This window comes from Mus caroli, unplaced genomic scaffold, assembly GCF_978045245.1.
Source record: "Mus caroli unplaced genomic scaffold, Mus_caroli_1 scaffold_17, whole genome shotgun sequence".
NCBI classification, from domain to species: Eukaryota; Metazoa; Chordata; class Mammalia; order Rodentia; family Muridae; genus Mus; species Mus caroli.
In genome coordinates this window covers 39,630,246-39,647,291 of record NW_028227272.1, presented here as the reverse complement: position 1 = coordinate 39,647,291, position 17,046 = coordinate 39,630,246, and the positions used below count along the sequence as shown (strand labels likewise).

Sequence of the window (17,046 nt, the reverse complement as noted above, 5' to 3'; positions counted from 1 at the left end):
TTTCCTCATTTCCCCTCAGAAAACCCTCTATCCCTTCTCCCATCACCCTACTCCCCAACCCACCCACTCTTGCTTCCCTGTCCTGGCATTCTCCTAGATTGGGGCACAGAGCCTTCACAGGACCAAGGGCCTCTCCTAACATTGATGTCTGACAAGGCATCTGCTACATATGCGGCTGGAGCCATGGGTCCCTCCATGTGTACTCTTTGGTTGGTGGTTTATTCCCAGTGAACTCTGGGGGGTACTGGTTGGTTCATTTTGTTGTTCCTCCTATGGGGCTGCAAACCCCTTCATCAGTAAGCTCCCCTACTGTTTTCTGGTTTGCTTCCATCTCTTTCTATGTGTTTCTCAGTTGTACTCTAAATATTAAGAGACACTGTGCCATGAAATAGATTGCAGTCTTTGCAATTGTCTTTAGAATTATGGCCGAGATGGAATATTTCCATTTGGGAATGTTGACCACTTTGACATTGTTTATTTATTCTCCCCAGAGGCTTTGAGACAATGATATTGACAGCCAAGAGAGGTTACAGGGGTGTCTGCATTTCTGCGTGTCTAGGATGACAGTCTGAGGCACCGATCTGAGATTCTCATTCTGAGGCATGTATTTCACGGAGTAGGAGGAAATCAAGCTAGTTAATCCGCCTTCGATATGTTTTGCAGCTGTTAGGACTTCATGACCTTTCCACAAAGACACAGAGGATCTCACTGATCAGAGAGCAAGCTGGAGGGGACAGGCTGGAGGCCTGGAGAGATACCAGGCTTTGAACAAGATGCAAGGTGATTGCCAACTGTCTTGTTAATGTGGGCAGTGTCTCAGTGAGCACGACATCTATTAGTTTCCCAGTCTAGCTTAGGAATTTTTGTTTTTTCCCCAGGATATTCAAAAGTATAGGAATTTGGAAGATGAGTGCTTAATGGGAGAGGCAGGGCCAACTCTTTGTGTGTGATTTTTGAAACATAACTATTTTGTTCATTGAAGATGGGGAGAACTTATAGAAGAAGCTGAAATTGTCCAGTTTCTTTGCACTTGGCATGTGAAAACACAGAACACTCCTTCCTGGAGAAGGAAGGAATGATGGAAGGACTGACTACATTACACTGTTTTGTTTTTTTTTTTTAATATTCATACGCTGCTTTTTTGGCCAAGGTAGCCTTATCCCAAGAAAGAAACAAAGCTTTGTGCAAGGGTAATACTTGCCATCTTCCTAAGGCAGTTCTGTCCAGAAATAGGAAAATAGTGCTAACCTTCAACTGAATTTCATTACTGTTAAATGGGATATATTCAATTTGAAAACATATTCTAACTGAAGGCATCAATTTGATGTGCTCTAGGAGCTATGGACTTCCTCCTTCTCTTATGATGCTACATCCCATTTCTTCCCTGAATTTTACGCTGCAACTCAGTTATATAACTGCTCCCTTCCTGCTCCCTTCCTGATCCCTTCCTGCTCCCCTAAATAACTCTTCCCGTTAAATTGCCGGTCAGTGATGGGCAGATGCTCTATCATTTGCCTCAGCTGCAGGAGGTCTTTGTTAAGAGAGCCATCAGAAGATTTAAAAGGATTTGAAAATAAGTGCAGAATAATTAGTCACATTTGGTAATCAGTAGGTAATCCAATAACTTAGACATAGAAAACAAACAAGATATTATTGAGTGGAGTAGGCTGATGTTTCTAAGGGGAACACATCCCTTTACACTGAAGTAGACCATCCTGGCTAGAAATACCAGGCTATTTTGATTTCTTTGTATTACATATTGATTTTGCTCACAGACTGTGAAACTAGATACAGATGGTTGGCTCAATAACTATTCCAGTATGTCTATGATGTAGTCTAATCTGTAGAAAATATGGAGGGAGAAAATTTGAGAATACATATCAGATCAGATTAGAGTAGATATTTGCACACTGCCCGATGAGGGTGTGAACGTGCTGACTCTGGTATTGCCAATAGAACCAAGGTAGAAATATCAACAAATGTCTCCTCATTTTTTGATATCTCTTTAGCTCTGGCCCAGCTTCTCTTTGATCCATTATCTAAACAAGTATGTGGTTTCCCCTTGAGAGCATCTCTTGGGGACTGTTTAGAAATGGGCCTCCCTAGGTTTCACTCCAGATGTTTTGAATCAGACAATCTGAGTGCAGGGGTCTATGAAGTGGTTTAGCAATCATTGTCTCTGATGTGTGCGAATGGAGATCTACAACCCTAACACCAAGACTGTGTTTTGCAGACCAGCAGCAAGGAGTCCCTAACACAGATTCTTCAGCCCTTTCTGCACAACCTACATTTTCACCAGATCCCAGGGGTTTCTCAGGCAAACTAAAGTTTGAGATGCACTGAACTATGTCCTTATTCATAGGTCAGTTTGGCTTACAGCTCACCTACCTGCCAGAACTTCAGCTCCTATGAAAGGCCCCTTAATACTACAACCAATGACTTCAAATAATGACCCACAATGGCTGTTCAGTCTTATTACACATCTCTACTGCATTTCACAGAGGTACTCACTCTCCCCTTAGACCGTAGCTTATTTTTGTGAAAACATCAAATATTGCTTCTCTGGCCCCTATATAGTTGCTGTTCCCTCTTTGAATGTCAGAAACTTCCTTCAAGGATTCTGTCTTCACCTCATGGTTTTTGGTTTGTATATTCTTTCTGAGCTCATACATTACTGACCTACAAATGTCTGTCATTCTCTGCTACCTAATTATGGGGTATATAGAAATATCTTGCAGGCATCATAAACTAGACATTCAAAAATATTCCAAGTTAGCATTGCTCTACATTCAGCTTCTTCCTACTTTAATAGTTTTTTCCATTGAGTTGGTGTTTACCCAAACTTGAAGGTTACAATTTCTATTCTTTTATTTTCTTTATTTAAATGTTTTATTTTTAAAATTAGCTTACAGAGCAACAGGTTTCTACATGGCTTTCCATAATACTCTATTATGATTGATTCCCTCTCCATCTCCCCACTCTGTCTTCTTTTCTTAGGTGTAATCTTTGCCCTCATTATTCCTTCTACTTAGGACTTCTGTAAGGAATGAAGTAGAACTTAAAGCCTCCTTCTTTTCCCTCCAGTTTCAAGGACTCCTCTCTAGTTTCCCAGGTTTTACCCATATTTACTATTACACAAATATACATATTTAAGAGTATAGTCTAGAATGAGCACATAGAAAGAATATAGAATATTTGTCTTTCTGAGTCAGGGTTACCTTGCTTCATACAATGTTTTACAGTTCCATTCAGTTTCTTGCAAATTTCATTTTTTTCTTTATGGGTTGAATAAAATTCACACACACACACACACACACACACACACACATACATATACACACACATATACACATACAAATATATATATATTACATTATCCATCCATCCGTTGATGAACATCTAGGTTGCTTACATTTTCTAGCTTGTTTAAAATGAACAGCTATAAACAAAAATGTGTAAATATCTCTGTGGCAACATGTAGTCTTTCAAGCATATACACAAAAGCGATATAGTAGGATCATACTATATTTCTATTTTTAAAGAAAACACCACACTCATTTCCATAGTGGCTGCACATTTTATACTCCCACAAAGAGTGAATAAGAATTCTTTCCCCACATCCTTACCAGCATTTGCTTTCTTGATGGTGGCTATCTTGAATGGGATAGGTTGGAATCTCAACATAGTTTTAATTTGTATTTCTTTAATAACAGAAGATCTTCTACACTTTAAAACTATTTGTTGGCCATTTGTACTTTTTTCTTTTGAGAAGTATGTGTTTAGTTAATTGACTAACTTATTGATGACCAGGTATGTTAGTTTGCATGTGATTGGTCCCATAGGCTCATATACTTGTATACTTAGTCCAGCGTTGATGAGCATCAGGGAAGGAGCTTGAGTCTTGTTGGAAGAGGTGTGTCACTAGGGGTGCACTTTGAGGTTTCAAAAGCATCCACCAGACCCAATGTAAGCTCTCAGCTCCATGTCTGCCTGTGTGCCTCCATGCTTCCAGCCATGATGTAAATTGTCTAATTCTCTGAAACTATAAACAAGTCTCTGATTAGATGCTATCGTTTAGCAGAGCAGCCTAGCTCACAGTGTCTCTTCACAGCTATAGAACAATAACTAGACACCAAGGTTATGTTTTGTTTTTGCTTTACTTTTGCAAATATTTATGTTATAGATCCATACATTAACTGCATATATGAAATATAGCTGGCAAAGATTTTTCTCCTGTTTTGTATACTGTCTATTTACTATGTTGACAGTTTCTTTTTCTGTGAAGATGTTTTTAGTTTCATGTAATTCCATTTGTCAGTTCTTGGGGCTATTTCCTGTGCTTTTGGAGTTTTCTTCAGAAATTTCATGCCTATATTTACAACCTGAGTTGTTTCCCCATGCTTTTTTTTTAAAGCAATCTCAACATTTTTAAGTTTATGTTTTTTAAGATGTATTTTTATTTTTAATCTCTCTCTCTCTCTCCACCTCCCCCCTCTCTGTATGTGTGTGTGTTTGTGTGTGCCTATATGTCTGTGTGTCATATGGATGTGGTCAGACTTCCTGGAGCTGGAGTAACAGGAAGTTGTGAGCTGCTAAATGTAGCTGCTGGGAACTGAACTCAGGTCTTCTGGAAAAAGCAGGAAGTATTTCTAATTACTGAGCTACCCATTTCTGAGTTTAAAGGAATGTTCCTGACTCAATTTGAATTGATATTTTGGGAAGGAGGGTTGCCACGGACTGGACTCAGTTGGTCTCTCAGCCCACGAGAGAATCAGGGTTCCGGTACTCAGGTGGGCAAGGAGTAAGTGGAGAATGACAAACAGATGCAACCACAAGGGAGCGTTGATCTGAATGTGATTTCTCAAAGTGAGCATCAGACTTATATTACAGAAGAAAAAGAAGGAAGCTAGGTGATACATCAGCCAAGGTACATTGAGATTCATAATGGCTCTTTACCAAAACAGAGAAAAATGCATACATAAAAGTAAACAGGAACCAGGCAGTGTTTACTATTGAAATAAGATCAGCCCTATCTAAAATCAGCTATTCACAGGAGCCAGGTGAAAAGGCTAATACGCCCAGGTGCAATACTTCTCTATTGCTAAACCCAACACCAGGGGGATTCCGCTCTTGCTAACCTTTTCATGAATAATACAATACTCTAGTTCCTCCTTAAACCACAACCCTCCTTCTTCCTAGACCATTGTAAATTCCTGCATATGGGAGTAACTAGGCTGTAATTCTAAGTTTACTTTGTTGAACTAGCCCTGAGATTTCTAGCTCTTACCCAGTAAACTGCAATGTCTGATTTCTTTCACTGTCTATCAACAGTGGAAGTATTTCGTCTGAATGAGTAGCATTACCTATAATATAACACTGACTATCGCAAGGACAAATCTTGAGCAGCTGTGCTACGGGATGCCAAGGCTCCAGGAGACTAAGTTTCCATGAAACTTTTTGCCTCAGAACTACGTTCAAGCTTTTGGACTTGCCACACAGACTTCACTGGAGTGGGTGTGGCAGGGGGTGAATATATGATACTAATTTCATTCATTTGAAGGTAAATATACCATTTTCCAGCACCATTTATTGAAAAGGCAATCTCTCCCGCCCCATGTATGGTTTTGATATTTGTATCAAGAATGAGATATTCACAGAAGTGTGGGTTCATCTCTATGTGTTTTATCATTTTTCAATGATATATATTTCTACTTTTATCACTGTCTCTATATCATATTGTGAACTCAGGTCAGGTGATATTTTCTATGTGAGCTTCTTCCTTAGAATTGCTTTGGCTGCCTGTGACTTTGGGAGGTTTTGTCTTCTTTGCTTGTTTTTATTTATTTAGTTTTTTATGAATATTAAGGATTTGTGATTAAAAAAAGATTTAGTTCTGTAACAAATAACATTGGAATTCTGATGAGAATTGCATTGAATCTGTAGATTGCTTTTGATAGTTTAACCATTTTAACAATATTAATTCAGCCAATCCAGGAGTGGCAAAAGTCTCTCAATTGCATAGGTTCCTCTTCAATTTATCTCTACAATGTCTTAAAGTTTTCTTCTTTAACCTTTTGGGTAGATCTTTTCTAGACATATATCTTAGTTTTCAAGTATCATGAAAAGAATATTTCTCCTGATTATCTTCTCAGCAAAGTCATATTTTGTTTAGACAAAACCTATTGGTTTTTTAAATCCTGATTTTGTTCCTATTACTTTATTTAAAGTGTTTACAAGATCTACATAGTTTTCAGTGGAATCTATCCCATCTTTTAAGTACATAATCATGTCATCTTTAAATAGGGATAGCTTAACTTCTTACCATTGTAATCCCTCCTTCTCTTTTTTTTATTGTTCCAGCTAAGACTGCAAGCAGTATATTGAATAGAAGTAAACAGGATCGATATCTTTGTCTAGTCCCAGACTTTTGGTTTTTCTTCATTTAAAATAACATTGGCTATATGTGTGTCACCTATAACGTTTGTTGCGTTCAAGTTTATTCCACCTGATTCCAGATTCTTCAGGGCTGTTAACATGATGTTGTACAGAACTTTGTTCAATGTCTTTCCTATATTGATACCAAGGATCAGGCAATTTCTGTCTTAAATCTTTTAATTATTTATTTGTGAATGTTGGACAGACCTTGATTCTTGGAATGAAATTAACTTATACTTCTGTCTTAGTTAGGGTTTTACTGCTGTGAACAGACACTATGACCAAGGAAAGTCTTATAAAAAACAACATTTAATTGGGGCTGGCTTACAGGTTCAGAGGTTCAGTCCATTATCATCAAGGTGAGAGCATGGCAGTATCCAGGCAGGCATGGCGCACGAGGAGCTGAGAGTTCTATGTCTTCATCCAAAGGCTGCTAGTGGAAGACTGACTTCCAGGCAACTAGGGTGAGGATTTTATACCCACACCCACAGTGACACACCCATTCCAACCAGGTCACACCTATTCCAACAAGGCCACACCTTTAGATGGTGCCACTCCCTGGCCCAAGGATATACAAACCATCACAGCATGATTTATGGTTTTCTTACTGTGATCTTGAATTTGTTTTGTAATGTGTTGGGAAGGATGGTTAGTAGGGTTTTGCTGATGTTTTCTTTATCAAGCTTTGGTATCTGGATTATATGTTTTGTAGAATGAGCATGGCAATGTTCCTTCCTTTTCTATTTTATGGAAAGGCTTGAGCTCTGGTATCAGACCTTCTTTGAAAGTTTGGAAGATTTTAACAGTAAATCTATACAGCCCTGAACTTTTCTTTGTGTGGAGATTTTTTAATTAGGTTCAGTCTTCTGCTTACTTGGGTCTTTTAGGTTGTTTATTTCTCTGGCTTTAATTTCAGTAGGTTATGTTTGAATAGAAATTTATCCATTTCTTCAGATGTTTCAACTTGTTGGAATACACATATTCAAAGCATTCCCTGATGACGCCCCAGATTTTTGCTAGGGTCTGTTGTAACTACTCCCAATTTACCTAGAATTCTCTGCATTATTAGTTCTATTTTGTTTATTTCTGCCATGATCTTTATTATTTCTTTACTACATTTAAAATTGGCTTATCCTTGTTTTTCTACTAAAATCTACTACTACTATTGTTGTTGTTGTTGTTGTTATTAATAGTTCATGCATGTATGTACCAGCCTAGGCTCCCACACATGCTCAAGCAAGCATATTAATGGATGTCTGGGCATATAGGCTACAGTATATATGTGGGGTAAGAAGACATTCCTGTGGAGTTAGTTCTCTTCTTCCCACTTCATATGGGGTTTAGAGATTGAACTCAAGTTGCTTGCTTGGCAAGAGCCTTTTCCTGATGAGGCATCTTTTGACCCTTGGTTTTCTAAAGGCTTGAGTCACATCAGTAGGTTATTTATTTCCAGTATCTCTGATTTTCTCATGTTAACACTTACAGCTATCTACTGTGCTCTGGAGACAGCCTTGGTTATTACTGTTTAAGACTGCAGGGTAGCCTTTTACTTCATTTCACTCCATGTGCCTTTTTAATCTCCCCTACCCTGGTTTCTTCCAGGGCTCTCTGTTCATTTAAAATCTTATTGTTCACTCAAGTATTTGTATATTGTCTGAAGTTAGTTTTGCTATTCATTTCCAGTTTTATCCCACTGTAGTGGGGCAGGGTGCTGGGAATTATTCTTCATTCTTTTTTTTTTTTGTATCTATTAAGGCTTGTTTTGTGGTCTATAATGTGGGCAATACTGGAGAACCTTCTTTATAACTCTGAAAAGAATATGTAGTTCTGATATGTTGGGTAGAATATTCAGATATCTGTGAAGCCTAACTGGTTTATAATGTAGTCTAACTGTAAGTTTCCTTTGCTGCTTCTTTAATTAAAGACTTACATAGATACAGGAAGGTGCTACCACAGTCACCTGTCTAGTATAGTGTCTGGACTTATGTTTGTTTCATGCAATTGGGGGCCTCAGGCTTGGTGTGTAGATGTTTATAGTAAGCATGTCCTCTTGATGAATTGTTTTTTTTTATCAATACCTAGTGGCCCACTTTATCTTTTTGTTTTGAAGTCTACTTTATCAGAAGTGAGAATTGCTATGGCAGCTTGTTGTGAATTCTTTTGGCTTGGTAATCTGATTTGCAAGCTTTGGCTCTCAGTTTCTGGATGTCTTTCCTAGATATGTGAGCTCCCTGGAGACAACAGATAGTTGGATCTTGTTTTTTAACCAAGTCTATTTGTTTGTGTCTTTTAATGGATGAGTTAAGATAATTTGCACTCAAGACTATGATAAAAAGGGATTTGGTCTTATTTATTATTTGTTATTTGTTGTTTGTGCGGGTGGATTGTTTTGTCCTCTCATAATGTTGGATGGTTGCTGAATTTCTGTGTATACAAGATTGATTCCTTCACTTTTCCCTTCTGTGTGTCTATGGTTTGCATGTGTTCTCCTGTGTGAAACTATCTCTTTTCTTCTGTGCATAGTATTTTTGTAAAGACTTTCCTGCAGTGTTGGCAGAACTGTCATGAGTTATATGTGTTTATCTTGAATACTCTTATTTCTCCATCTATTTTATGAGTTTATTTAGGTGCCTATAGCAATTTTGGTTGACAATCATTCAATTTCAGGGCCTGAAATGTACTATTCCATTTTTTGTTGCCTTTTAGGTTGTTGACAAAGGAGTAAATGTTATTCTTATGTTCTTGCCTCTGTATATTTGCAGTAATTTTTTCTCTTAAACTTTTTCTTCTTCTCTCATATATTACATCCTGACCACAGTCTCTTGTTCCTCCATCCCTCTAGCCCTTCTACTTCCACCCTCCCCCAGACTCACTCTTCCTGTTTTTCTTCAGAAAAGGACTGGCCTCCTAGGGATGTTAACTGAACATGGCATACCAGGTTGCAATAAGACAAGGTATCTCCCCTCATATTAAGGCTGGACAAAGCAATCCAGTAGGAAGAAAGAGTATCTTAGTATTGTTTCTTTGCTTTGTGCTTTTGATGTCTTTATTATGATATGTTGTAAAGAGTTTCCGTTCTGGTCATGTCTCTTTCTGATACTAAGTCTCTAGGTCTAAGTTTGAGAAATTCTTAGCTATAATTTCATTCAATTGTTTGTCTAAACTATTAGATTTTCTCCCCATATCCTTCTTCTATCCTAAGAATTCTTAGCTTTGGTTTCTTAAGTGTTTCTTACACTTGTTGGATATTTGGGTTGTAATCAGTGATTTTTTTTTCATGTCTATATATGTCTTATTGTTTCAACCTTTTCATCATGGGTTTGTTAGTTTTATGTTAACTTGAACAAGCTAGATCACTAGTTCTAAACCTTCAACATAATTCCTCATGCTGTGGTGACCTCCCCCAACCATAAAACTATTTTTGCTGCTATTTCATAACTGTAATTTTGCTCTGTTATGAATCATAATGTGAAAGTCTGCTATGCAGGATATTTTATATGTGATCCCTGTGAAAGGGCCATTCAATATCCAAAGAAGTCATAACCACAAGTTGAAAACTACTTGAGTTTTCTAGGAAGAGCGAGTCAATTGAGAAACATCTCCATCAGATTGACCTGCAGGAAAGTCTGTCTGGAATTTTCTTGATTAATAATGGATGTGGGAGTGCCCTTCACTGTAGGCAGTGCCACACCTAGCTAGGTGGTCCTGGATGGTATAAATAAGGAATCAGGCCAAGCAAGCCATGGAACCAAGTCAACATTTAGCCTTTCTCTGTGGGTCTGTATCAGTTTCTGCTTCCAGTTTTCCTGTTTGGAGATCCTGCCTTGATTTCCTTCCTTGAGGGGTTGATTATAAACTATAAGGTTAAAAACAACCCTTTCTTTCTCAAGTTGCTTTTGGTCATGTTGTTCTATCACAGCAAATGAAACCTAAGACACCTCCATTCCTGATCTCTGTTCTTCTGCTTGACCTTGTTTGCTGTGCTTTCAGTGGCATAATTTATTTATTTGATGGATTGATTCCTTTGTTTCCAGAATTTCTATTTCTTTTTTCAGCTTCTCTGTTTCCTACATGAATTTTTCTCTCATAATTTAAGATCTTTCCTCTAAGATACCAGTTCTATCATCTACTTTGGTAATTGTGTTATTTTTTTTTTTTGGGTGGGGGGTTGAGACAAGGTTTCTCTGTGTACCCTTGGCTATCCAGGAACTCACTTTGTAGACCAGGCTGGCCTTGAACTCAGAAATCTGCTGTCCTCTGCCTCCCAAGTGCTGGGATTAAAGGCTTGTGTCACCATGCCCAGCTTACATTAGGTTTTTATTGCAATGATGAAATACCCTGACCAATAGCAACTTGGGAAGGTAAGGGTTTATTTTAGTTTACTGTTTAACATCACAGTCCATCACTGAGGGAAGGGAGGGCAGAGACTTAAATAGTGCAGGAACTTGGAGGCAGAGGTCATGGAGGATCACTACTTAATGACTTAGTCCTCATGGCTTGCTCTACCTGCTTCCCTAGGCCATCCAGGACTATGTGCTTGAGGGATGGCATTACCCAAAGTGGATGGGGTCCTTTCACATTAATAATTAATCAGGAAAATGTCCTAGATAGTTATCCATAGACCAATCTTGTGAAGGCATTTTTCTCAGTTAAGGTTTCCTCTTCCGAGATATATCTAGGTTTGTGTCACGTTTCTTGCCTATGAGCTGACTTTGTAAGTTTTCTTTCTATATCTTAAATTAAAAACCTGTTCATGTTGAGTCTTCTGCTTGGCATTTGAACCTTTTTATTGATTGAGCTCTGTGCTCAGGTCTAAAGAGGACATCTCTATCACACTGCTCTCCCATAGAACTCAGGGATCATCACTAAAGAGGGGGCAGAAAGACAGTGAGAACCACTGATGTTCAATGACTATAAGGATACAATTGGTTTCTGGACATGTCAGATCAGTTGCACATATGAACTTACAGCAGTTATGGTAGTATGCTGAAAAGCTGCACAATTGCTAGCCAGACAGAATTCTACATTAAAGGTGTGTCTGTGGACATAAGATTCCACCACTATCCCAGGAGCTCTGGGTAATTGATAGCTGCTAGGAAAGTGAGGGTAAGTTTTCTTTAAGGGTGTGACCTTTGGTAGGTCTACCACCACCAAGAGCATTTGGGACTCACAAGCTGGACTTGATGCATACAAAAGGAGAGAGAAAACATGAAGCTGGATAAATCTGGGAAGAGTTGGCATGAATATGATCAAAATATGTTGTGGAATTTTTCAAAAGTTAAAAAAATATTTCTAAACAAAATTAGAGTATAAAATCATTTCCTGGCAGTTCTGCTATTTCACTATTTTTATTTTCTGGTGTTAAGAGGCTGTCTGCTTAGGAGGCTGTCATTGTGCTGTGTTGTCTAATTGTCTCATGTTTTCATTGTTTTGCATCTGTTGGGATGTATGTATCCCTTTTGTAGCTTCACCCCTTTCTTACTCTGCTTTATTTTAAGGATGTCTTCCTGGTAAGGTGACTTCACTTGGATTCGTGCTCAGGGGGACTCATGCAGTAACAGCTATGATGGTCTGATATGGGCCTGTGCTCTTGTCTCATGCTCCCTGTAAGATTGGGAGAGAGGCGGTCTAGGGCCCAGGTTGGCAAAAACATAGAATAGTTACATGCTGAAATGAAGAATGGACAGGGATCAGAGTAGGAAACTGGGAAATAGATGATTAGAGGTATAAAAAACAGAAGAGAAAATATTGTATATTAGGTTTGAAGGGGGGAATAGGCCCAGGCATTTCCAATAAGATACTAGTTATAACATATCAATTAAGCAATTAGGATATACCTATACAGGGCTGGAGAGGAGGGCTTGGTCGTTAAGTATTCATTGCTCTTGCAGAGGACCCAGGTTTCTGTTCCCATCACTCACAGAGTGGCTTAGAACCATCTATGACTCTCCATGTACAAAGGATCTGATGCCCTCTTCTGACCTCTGTGGGCACCAGGCATACAAACAATGCACATGGATGCATGCATGCAGCCAAAAGACTCATACATAGAAAGTAAATGAAATGATTCTAAAATAGATAAAAATACATACTAACAGAAAAATTAGCTTCCTCCTTTGGAAATAGCCTTAAATCCAAAAAGAATGCTGTTGGTTGTTCCCAGTGCATCCAAGCTGCTATTCACTAGCAGGCAGAGCCTTCCTGGTCAGTCATTACTACAGCTTGCAGTGTTCACAACTCAGTGATTACTGGTGATTAGTTTCCTCCATCAGTAGCTGGAATAGCAGCTCCTGGGACTATGGGCTAGCCAATGGGGAGGAACCTTCCAGGTTGTTACTACGTTGATTTCTCTATGTTCTGTGACTCATATTTAAGGCCTACTACATAGGATGTAACTCAAATTTAATATTATAAACCTCAACATAATCACAGGGATTATAATAATAATTACATAATAATATTAGTAGGCTCTCCCTTAGGGTCAATGGCTAAGAAAGCCCATTGACCCTAAGGGACTGTCTACTAATATTATTATGCCCAATGAACATAATATCAAGTTGCTTCTATGTAGTTATTTATATACCCACAGATTAATGTGGCTATCAACCTATCAACTCTCATCAGAGAAGCTTCTGTTTGCAATGTGTGCTGGCAAATTTTAGGTCACCTTGACACAAGCTAGAGGTATCTGAAAGGAAGGATCCTCAATTGAGAAAACACCTCAATTAGATCGAGCCGTAGGACCTTTTCTGCCATACCCACTCCAGTGAAGACTGAGTCCAAAAGCAGTCCCGAGACAAAGAGTTTCACAGAAACTCAGTCTCCTGGAACCTTGGCACGAATGCTCAAAACCTGTCCCTGCATTAGTCGGTGTATGGATCTGTGTGCTTTCTTTCAGTATTGTTTTATTATAGGTGCCTCCAAGAAATGATTTTACAAATACCTAAATCAGGGTGAACTTTACTGCCTGGCCTTCACCAGTGTCCTAGGCAGTCCTTGAGCTGACCCTGGGCTTGGAATTTCGTAAGAATGTTATGCATTCAGATGAAATGCCCCATTGTTGACAGTAATCACACATCTCACAGTTTGCTGGATAGGAGCTAGTAATCTCAGGGCTAGTTCAAAATAGTAAATTTAGAATTCTCATTACAGACATGAATGGCAGCCTACATTACCTGAACCTGAGCTCCTGCTTCCCTGCCCTGTCTTCCTTTAGTGTTAAACAGTGATATGCAAGCATAAGCAAATAAGTCAAAGAAACCCACCCTGTCTTCCCAAGTGGAGAAGAAAGACTGGAGGAGTCAGAGGTTTCAGAGCACTGCTGAGAAACACCATTATCTGGACAAACAGGACAATTGCAGACATGAGCTCAGTGGCTGCCGTGGCCTATACAAGACATTCACAAGATCGAGGTCAAAATCCATCATTGGGGTACAGCTCACCAAGGCCCTCTCCTAGTTAGGGAATTACTAGAAGTTGATGGTTGATGTGAGCAGACGAGTCAGCTTTCCTCAGGGATGTGGTCCCTAGTAGGCTGCCCATGATCCAGTGAATGGCCTTACACTCACACACATATTGGCAACACTAATTAGTGTCAGTGGGTTCAAAAAGAAAATGAAGCAGGGAAGGAGACATGAATATGGGGAAGGCATTAGAAGGAATGGCATAGAGATGGCTTTATTAAAAACATACATACATACACATGTGAGGTTTTCAAGAAATAGATTAAAATATGAAAATTAAAGTAAAAATAGAAAGTTAAGCATTAAAAACTATGTGAACACAAATGAGTAGTAAACTAAAATTGGTATTGTGTTCAATAAACTAAAACGGGATTATATTCTCAGCCAATGCTTTTTCCTGACAGAGAGCCAACACCCTGTTTATTTCAGCTCTGCTGTCAGGACACCGAACCTCATTCTGTCACAAACTTCCTGTGACCCATGCAGCCCCTCCCAGGCAATGTCAGGGTTCCTGGCTTCTGGATCTGATTCAGATTTCTTAAACTCACTTCTGCTATGTCCACGGCTTGCATGGCTTGGGGTCTGATGCGCTGACCCAGAAGCAGCAACATGGTACTGGTTCTGCTGCATAGCATACTTTGTGTTTCTGAAGGGTCTTTTGCTCCTCAGCACACTAGCAGAGGTGGAAGGACATGCCGTGTGAGCTTCCTAACCTTAGGGTTCCTTACCCTCTGAGTCCCTTACCCTTTCTCTGAAGCTATGACCACGGGTTGCTAAGCTGCCCTCCTTTGCTGGAGTGAGGTCAGCTACTGCCTACCTGCCTACCTCCGATCCCGTGCTATTCAGAGCATCTCTGGATTTCATTGGTGAGAGTGATTATGGTAAGGGAAGGAGATATGGGGTGTCGAGAATGTGTCCATTTCTAATTTCCAAACCCCTCAGTGGTTATTTGTTCTGCCAAGGACAGTTCAGCCTTCCGTTCAGGTCTCCTGCAGCACCCTGTGCCTTGCTGAGTGCTGGAGCAGAAATGACTCCAACTCATTTAACAACACTTTCCACGATGATCAGACACACAGAGCAGAGCCAGCTCTGGGCTCCGGGCACCTAGCACAGAGCTGGCTACAGAATCTAGGCCCAACCTTGAGCTGCCTGGAGAACCCTCACAGCCAGTGGGGTTCATCTACAGTCACTACTGGTGCTACTAGGGTAGAGCATTCTCTGAGAGCCTGTGTCGGTGTTTTCGGAGTAGGCTTCCTTTTCTTCCAAATGGAGAAGGTCCGTTGCCATCTAATATTTACTTCCCTGCTTCAAAAGCAAGATGTTTATTCTGGGACTTAGGGTAAAACCTGCATTTCACAACTTACCTTACAACGAGGGCTCTCAGGGTGTTGTGTAGCAATTTCCTCCCAGATGAAACCATCGGTCTTGGAGGGGAGCTCCTTGAGACTCAAGATATTCTTTCTATAACTGGAGACTGGGTGTTATCATGTAGCTTTAGCTGTCCTGGAATTTGACCAGGCCAAACTCCAGCTCACAAAACTCCACCCACCACCTCCACCCCACCTCCCAAGTGGGGGTGGGGGGGCATTAAAGCTAAGCACCACCAGGCCTGGCTCAAGACTCAGTATTCTAAAGGGAAGTTCTTTAAGCCTCAGGAAATAAGCAACCCGAAAGCTTCAGGGAAATCCCTCAAACCGACCAGATGTGCTAGGCCCCTCCCTCTTCAAGCTTATCTGAGAGTAAGGCCTACACAGAGAGCCACTCTGTTCAGACTGAGCTGCGGGGAAAGAGGCAGAAACCAGCACAGCTGCCTAGGAGTGGCAGAGACCAGCTGGGCTGCCTGGAAGAGGCTCAGACCAATCGAGCTAGCTGCCTGGAAAAGACACTCTGAAGGGCTGAGCAGCCTGCAGGCTGTGCAGTGCGCTCCAGATTTCAAGCTGAGAGCTTGTCACCCATGTTAGCTTTGGGTGACGCAACACCTTTGAGTCACTTCTGCTCTCGTAAGTAACCCCACACCCGCATTCCTGAAAATAACCCCGAGAAAATTCATTGGTTCACCAACTTGGATTTTGATGATATCCAAACTTTGGTTCCTCTTTAGCTCTCTATCTGGGGTGAATAGACATCTGTTCAAGTCTCCTCTGGAGTAGTGTCAGACAACAATGGAGAGATGTAGGTTCGAGCCTGGTAGGTAGTTTCTCTAAAATCCTGCATGCACCTCGTTCTCCTCTTCCTTCATCCTCCTGCCATTATCATAGGGACATGGACCCGGCACCAGCAGCCATGTAATTCAGGCGGTGAAAGTCCACACCACCAGGGGTAGCACAGTGAGGAGGTGGGAGGAGTTGCATTCCTCTGAGAGGAAAGCCAGTGCTTAACTGACTCCATCATGTGCAAAAGAAATAAACTTCCTTCTCACAGTTGCGACAGGTCTTCTGTTCTCACAGTTGTACTTAATCTAAGATATGAAATCCGTGTCTAATTATCACCAAGACTTACTGATTTTACCTCAAATTATGTTCGGCTACAAGAGAAAAATTGCAAAATTCTAGCTTTACAGATCTTAATTGGCTTTTAATTGAAATTTAAAAATTGGGCAGCAGTCAGGGCCAAAAATGGTTTCGGATGCTCCACCCCGCCACATGGAAAGATGATATTTATAGCCAGAGAAGAGGAAATGACATATGGAAAGTGGAAGTGAGGTACAGAGATAGTTTGATTGGTTGAAGTTTGACGTTTGCCTGATTTGAACCTGATTTGAACAGTTGGCTGCCTGGGGTTGGCTGAAGGTTGGCTAATCTGATTGGCTGAGTTTCAGGTAATTGGTATAAGAATACCTTCCAGTCTGTTAACACACAAAGTTAGCTTGCAGTTCGTTATGTATGGAGAAATATTTAGGACAAATGTGTCTATGGAGGCGACTTTAGACTAAATGGAATTCACTTAGCAGTCCCAAATGTGTCCCCTCTCCTCTCTACTTTATGATCCAGACCTAGTTTAGACCCTTGTCATCTTTAAAAGTATGAAAGTGTTTCTCAAGTGCTGTTCAAATCTCCAGGTGTATACCCTGCAAATTCAGCCTCTACTAAGTGAATGGTCTACTTAAAAGAAACCCTCACCTTGCCATTCCTCCCTTTGATTATAATTC

The 17,046-nt window shown here is 40.1% G+C and overlaps 2 long non-coding RNA genes across 4 annotated transcripts in view; one reads left to right on the top strand and one right to left on the bottom strand.

The window, feature by feature from the left end:
* The window catches only part of LOC110311980 (uncharacterized), a 66,520-nt gene extending 51,096 nt beyond the window's left edge, over positions 1-15,424 (bottom strand). For 2 of the 3 annotated variants that reach the window (XR_015045680.1, XR_015045682.1), the window contains exon 1: positions 15,263-15,414. This is a non-coding gene — a long non-coding RNA (uncharacterized LOC110311980). Of the gene's footprint in view, positions 1-15,262 lie in introns of all 3 variants that reach the window. The other variant, XR_015045679.1, reaches the window with a different exon arrangement.
* A 156-nt stretch (positions 15,425-15,580) lies between these two features.
* LOC115029568 (uncharacterized) overlaps positions 15,581-17,046 on the top strand; it is a 171,454-nt gene continuing 169,988 nt past the window's right edge. Inside the window, exon 1 of the long non-coding RNA XR_003835127.2 lies at positions 15,581-15,898. This is a non-coding gene — a long non-coding RNA (uncharacterized LOC115029568). The remainder of the gene's footprint in view (positions 15,899-17,046) is intronic.